Below are 6,792 nucleotides of genomic sequence, written 5' to 3'. Positions count from 1 at the left end.
TTTTATCCTTCTAAACATTAATTTGCATGTGGTTTCAGTTCTTCTGTCCCACCATTGTCTTTCTCCAGCAGTCTGTTTTATTGAAGTGGGCAACCAAGTTTAGATGATTTCTGTTAAGAGCATAAAATTGGTGCAGGAATAGGCCATTTGGCCCACTAAGCCTGCTGTGTCAGTCAGCAAGATCACAGCTGATCTGATTATGTGGCCTTAACTCTGCCTTCCCACCTGTCTGCCCAAAGGCCATCATAAGGAGTACCCCTACTGTAATGAAATGGAAATCTTCTTTCTTTAGAGTAAAACGTAGAACCATAGAAGATAGGAGCAGGAGGCGGCCATTTGGCCCTTTGAGCCTGCTCCACCACTTATTACAATAATGGCTGATCATCCAACTCAATAGCCTAATCCTGCTTATTCCCCATAATCTATGATCCCATTTGCCCCAACCCACCTCTTGAATGTGAATACATGTTCTTTCATGAAGCATTTAACTTGAGTTCTGATTCACTAGGAATTGATTTTTACAATCATTTGGGAAGCCTGTGTTGTGCCTGCCACACAGTCTGTTTCAACCCTTATATGATGGACAAAGAATTGCAAATAGACTTGTTAGTACAACCAATATTTATTTAAAACACACAATCAATAATCATCCACCCAACCAACAATAAGTTATCTTACAAAAAATATTAAAGTCCAAGTACAATACTAGACCTTGACTTAACTTTGCATGACTGGCAAGTACCCAAGCAAATATTGGCCTTTATCTGTGTGCTGGTCTCTGTAGTCCTCTGAAAAGTCTGGTCTGACATTCAGGCTCTGGTCTTCTTTCTCGGATGTGGTGGCTCTTCTCATGCTGGTCATTGCTAGTGATGCTCATTGTTGTAGCCCATTCATGGGGTCAGAGAGAGAGAGCTTCTTCTCTTGTGCAGCACTTTTTATCCCTCCTTGGTTTTGTGTCCTTTTGGGTGGTCTCCTGTTTCCTGTCAATCAATCAGGGTTTGATCACCCTGATCGATAAGAGTCCAATCAGGTGCTGCCACACCTATCTCTGGGTGTATACCCAACGGCCACGTCGGTAGGTGCTGGGGACAAGTAGGACACACATCTCTCTCCCAAATAAGGGGTTACGGTACCCCTATGTCTGGTAAACAATCCAGTTTGACCAGAAAGTCCCTTTTGTCTTGGAGCTGGTCCATTTCCTGTGTATTCAGTCATTTGAGTTACAGCCTGTTTATCTCAGTCTTTTAGGCTGCTGCCTGCTGTTTTAGTTCTTGCCCAAATGTCCCAGAGTGTTTTATAAATCGCTATTTTAGATGGTTCCAGAAACTACAGACAGCAAGCATTCTGCTGTTAACCATGAATTACAAATAACTACATGTTCTGAAACAAAATAATTATAATAAACCAATTACAAACAACCAAGCATTCAAAAATAACATTACAATAAGTATTCGCGAATCCAGGGTACATTCTCATATTAAGATTTCAACTGTCCATTAGTGCAGAGAACAATCCGGTGGATTCTCTGTAAACGTTTTGCTAATGAATTAGAGGGGACCGTGATTCAAAGGTGGACCCCACGTCTTGTGTCAAACCACAAATAGCTGGGATACAAAGTCTTGCTTGGGGTGACCTGCCTGCTTATCCTGATGATGAGGTAGATTGTAGGTTGCATCTTTGTCGTCGTCCATCATTGTCCTGAGGAGATCAGTATGATTTCTGCTGTTATTGCATCTAATATTTGATAGTACTTAATCTGTTCATGCCCCCCTCTCCTGTTCTTTTCCTGAAACTGCATTATATTCAAATAAACCACTGGCAAAAGCTTTGACTCCCAAGAGCAGCGTTCTGTTCAAAGCACCATGCCAACTGATGAAAAATAACAAATGACATTTGATTTTTGAAGATCAGTATGCAATTTTCAAGAAAGGAATTTTAAAACAAATGACCATCAGTTTACTTTCAAAGAGTCTTGTAATAAGTTACAGAAAAAGGCTGCTGTGTATGGAGATCTTTCATTACTTTTCAGTGGCAAGGAAAATGACTCAAAACTGGGTACATTGCTGGCAATATTCAACTTGCGGTCTGAATCCCGCGACAGCTGATTCATGCCAATTTTTCAAGTGAAGACATTTAAATTCATTAAAAGCCACACAGTTTTTTAAATTAAATGTTCAATCCCCATAATGAGTTAACCAAGTCAACAACTGGATAACAAGATCAATCATGGTGAAAATAGTTTTCTAGCATTTTAACATAACGCAAATCAAATTTCATCAGATACTGCTTTCTGCGGTTTTAGGAACAAGGTGGGAGGTTGATCCTCAATCTGGTAGAAATGCTTCTGTTGCTTTGATCAGTCATAGTCCCTGTATGAGCGGCCTTCGTAAGCACCACCTACATAACTGTAGTAGTATCCACCTTTTACCCACCCGGATAGCTATCCTGGTCTCCTGCATCATACTGGCCTCTGCCGCTACAGCCACCGTTCCTGTTACTCTCCCAATAGCCACCTCCTGCTCCTCTCCTGCAGCCACTGTTGTTGTAGCTGCCACTATAGCGACCTCGACCATATCCGCAGCCGCTTCCAGACCTTCTCTTGGCATGACCCATCAAGGGATTTTCTATTCATCGCCTGCAGCACGCCCCGGCATCCTCTGGGTTTTTGAAAGTGATGAAGCTGAAACGGCGGGACACCATGGTGTCTTTGTCTTTAATCACTTTCACCTCAGAGATCTGCCTGTACTTGGAGAAAACCTCTTCCAGGGACTGCTCGTCCGTGTTGAAGTTCAGGCCGCCAACAAACAACTTTCCTGCTTCAGTCATGGCAAATTGCTGCACATTTGAGTGTGTGAAGCTCTGGGAGCTGGCCTAACTGGTGGAGCCTGTGGTCCTGGTAGTCTCGGGGACTGTTTATTTGGTGATGGAGGTCTCCTACAATTTCAGGCGAAGTGTCCTGGCTGCCTGCAATTAAAACGTGTCCCTCTATCTCTCCCTGGGGCTGCTGTGTAAGGTGGAGCTGTACCTCTCTGGTGTTGGGATCCCCTCTACCCTTGTTTCTCCATACTGGACTTTGGCTAGCTCTCATCGAAAGCTTCTCTCTCTGACCATGACACTGGGGCTCCCTGAACTTCCTGATCCTGGACTTGAGCTAACCGTTGGAGAACGCACGCTTCATTGTATGTGGTCTCCGCGGGGTCAAAATTAGTGCAGGCTTTCTTGCCTTCCTCTGTGGTTTGCGAGACTAATGTCCTAGCCCATTTGGATGAGTCAGCTTCATTTAATGCAGCCTGATCTAATTTCCCATGCATTCCCGCGAAGTGGATCCATAAACGACCGACAAACGCAGTCAGATGTTCCCCTTTCCTCTGTTCACATTTATTTAACCTGTCTATAGGATCCCCTTTGTTAAACCCTACTGCAGTCAATATCACTTCCTTAATTTCATTTAAGGTTCCTTCCCCAACATTTTGAGGGACTGACAAGGCAAACCATAGAAACTTGCTTAGGCACATGACTATCAGTTTCGCTTCTTCCCTTTCATATAGCACGTGCATTATCTTCTGCTGCTTGACATCCTTAAATAAACTGGCTCAAAGGTTGTGATTTTGTGTGTGATTTCGGCCAATTGGACCACCATAAACGGGGTCGTGCATGTAATAGCTGGGTCCTGAGACTCTCCTACCCGACATTCAGTCATCACTGGGTGCATCGGTACTGGAGGTGAATCTAAGGTTGCAGTGGGTATGACTTCCCCTGGAAAAGATGGTGGGGGACCACTCTCGGTTCGCGTAACGTAAAGTTTAGCATTTTCCTTTAACTCTCCCCAATCTGCATCCTCTATCTCCTCTTCCTCTACTGTCCCGAAGGTACACATAAATCCGTTTTGAACTGATAATAGGGATTCCAGATGTGAAATTTCTCGCTGGCATTTGGAGTGGTCAGTGGTTGCTTGTTTCTATTCTTTACTGGCTTGATGGTAGTGCTTTTATTGCTGCCTACCACCCGCTCAGCCTCACCTTTCGCCAAGACTGCGCTGGCATCTTGGTAAGCTCTCTCGTACTGGATTGAAAATTGCCCAGATGTAATAAATTTGCCTGGTGGGTTCTCTTTAATTTCTCAATCTCTCTTGTCCTCTGTGGTTCTTATTTGCTCTAGCGATTCTAGCTGTTGTTCCTTTAGTTTCTTAATCTCCTCCTCCTTTTCCTCCTGTGCCCGCTTCGATTCCTCCAGTTCCTGTGTTTAATTCCTTTTCTGTTCCTAGCAGCTGTCCTAAGCAGCTCACAATAGCAGTTGCTTTCTCACATTGGCCTGCCTGTTTTCCCTGAACTTTCTTCAGATCATCCCACTACTTCTGCCCTACGGATCCCGGTCCCATCTCAGAATTGGCACAAAATTCTGCCTTTAGGGGCCACCTTTTCTTCTCAATATATTCTCTGATTTTCGTTTCCCATATGGGACAGTATGCCTCTGTACTGTTTCTTGCCATTCTATATTTAACAACAAGGGATAGGGAGTTGATCGGACTGCGGTACAGCTTTGGGCTATGTTCAGGTCCAAATCCCTCTGGATTCTAATGTAAACCTATGGAGTTTACCCTATCCTCCTTGTTAGTAACAACGCACGCACAATAAACAATTTCCCAAAAGCAATTATTTGTCCAGTAAGGAGTTTACACCTGTTGGCTCTGAGTTTTAAATAATTGTTCAATATAGATTCTATAGAATTCAATATCGGAGCAACAGAGTTACTTCTCTTTAATGTCCCAGCGGAGTCACCAATTGTTGTGCCTGCCGCATAGTCTGTTTTAACCCTTATACGGTGACAAAGAATTGCAAGTAGACTTCTTGTTAGTACAACAAATATTTATTTAAAACACACAATCAATAATCACCAACCCAACCAAAAATAAGTTATCTTCCAGAAAATACTAAAGTTCAAGTCCAATACTAGACCTTGACTTAACTTTGTGTGACTGATAAGTACCCAAGCAAATATTGGCCTTTATCTGTGCGCTGGTCTCTATAGTCCCTCTGTAGTCTGGTCTGGCACTCTGGCTCTAGTCTTCCTTTCTTCCTTCTCAGGTGAGGTGGCTCTCCTCGTGCTGGTTGTTGCTGGCGATGGTCACCATTGTTGTAACTCGATCATGGGGTCAGAGAGAGAGTGGAGCTTCTTCAGTTGTGCAGCAGCTTTTATCCCTCCTTGGTTTTGTGTCCTTTTGATGATATCTTGATTCTTGTCAATTGATCAAGGCTTGATCACCCTGATTAATAGAGTGCAATCAGATTCTGCCACACTGACCTCTGGGTGTCCCCCCCCAGCGGCCAGGCCTGTCGATGCTGGAGGCCCTTAGAACATAAGAACATAAGAAATAGGAGCAGGAGTTGGCCATCTAGCTCTTCGAGCCTGCCCCGCCATTCAATAAGATCATGGCTGATCTGAAGTGAATCAGTTCCACTTTCCCGCCCTCTCCCCATAACCCTTAATTCCCTTGTCTATTAGAAACCTATCTACCTGTGACTTAAATATATTTAGCGAGGTAGCCTCCACCACTTCAACGGGCAGAGAATTCCAGAGATTCACCACCCTTTGGGTGAAGAAGTTCCTCCTCAACTCCGATCTAAACTGCGCCCCCCCTTTATCTTGCGGCTGTGCCCTCTAGTCCTGCTATCATTTCTAAGCGGGAAGAATCTCTCTACCTCTACCCTATCCATCCCCTTCATTATCTTATACGTCTCTATAAGATCCCCCCTCCGCCTCCTAAACTCCAACGAGTACAGACCCAGTCTATTTAATCTCTTAGGACACACATCTCTCTCCCGATTAAGGAGTTAAGGCTCCCTTATGTCTGACAAACAACCCAGTTTGACCAAGAAGCCCCCTTTGTCCTGGAGATGGCCCGTATCCTGTGTACTCAGTCGCCTGAGTTGCAGCCTTTTTATCTCTGTCTTTTAGCTGCAACCTACTGTTTTAGTTCTTGCCCAATTGTCCCAGAGTGCTTTATAAATCACCATTTTAGGTGGCCTGTTTGGCCACACCTGTCTATTAAGACACATTCAGGATGTGAACATATAGAATATAATAATCCTGTTTGTCAACTAAAAAAATCTCCGGATATAAAAAGATTTACTGGTGATTAACTTACGTTTCCTCAAAATTTAAATTCATTGCGTTGCTGCCTCTGTACTATAAAAAAAGACACTTTGATTGAAATTGACAAACAGTACAGCTTAGTACTTCATTACCAATACTTCATCATAACCAGATACAGCTGCAGAGAACCACGGATCTCCCCATTAGTTTGCTGTGTACAATTAGGAGGCACAGTCTCAGGCTAAGGAGATCTTTCCACTCACCCAGTTGTGAGCAGACAGTGGGTATGTTTAATGCAGAAATCAATTGATTTTTTTGAATTTGATAATTTATTGATGTGTGTAGGAAAGTAGACTTGAGGTCAAGATCACCCATCTTTTTGGATAGTAGAACAGGCTTGATGGGTCATAGGGCTTACTACTATTTCTCATGCTTTTATGTAGCCAGAGAGATGATTGGGGTGATGCCTTCAGTTTTATCTAATAGATAACTTCCCTGGGGTGGGGTGAAGGGAAAGGTGAGAGGGGCAAAAAGTCTTTGTACATCATGTCATTTTTTTGATTCCATTTAGCTTCAGGCTGCCAAAAGAGAAAATGCTGGAAAATCTCAGCAGGTCTGGCAGCAACTGTAAGGAGAGAAAAGAGCTGATGTTGCGTCCAGATGACCCTAGTAAACCTACCCCCGTCAACCCTGCAAAGT

General features: G+C 43.6%; 1 pseudogene; it reads right to left on the bottom strand.

The window, feature by feature from the left end:
* Window positions 1-2,356: 2,356 nt before the first annotated feature.
* LOC145353098 (RNA-binding protein 3-like) lies at window positions 2,357-2,826 on the bottom strand (annotated as a pseudogene).
* Between the last annotated feature and the right edge of the window lie 3,966 nt (window positions 2,827-6,792).

This window comes from Carcharhinus amblyrhynchos, chromosome 15, assembly GCF_965287045.1.
Source record: "Carcharhinus amblyrhynchos chromosome 15, sCarAmb.v2.hapA, whole genome shotgun sequence".
Lineage (NCBI taxonomy): Eukaryota > Metazoa > Chordata > Chondrichthyes > Carcharhiniformes > Carcharhinidae > Carcharhinus > Carcharhinus amblyrhynchos.
Note: the sequence above shows the minus strand (reverse complement) of the source record. Positions and strands in the feature narration are given on the sequence as shown.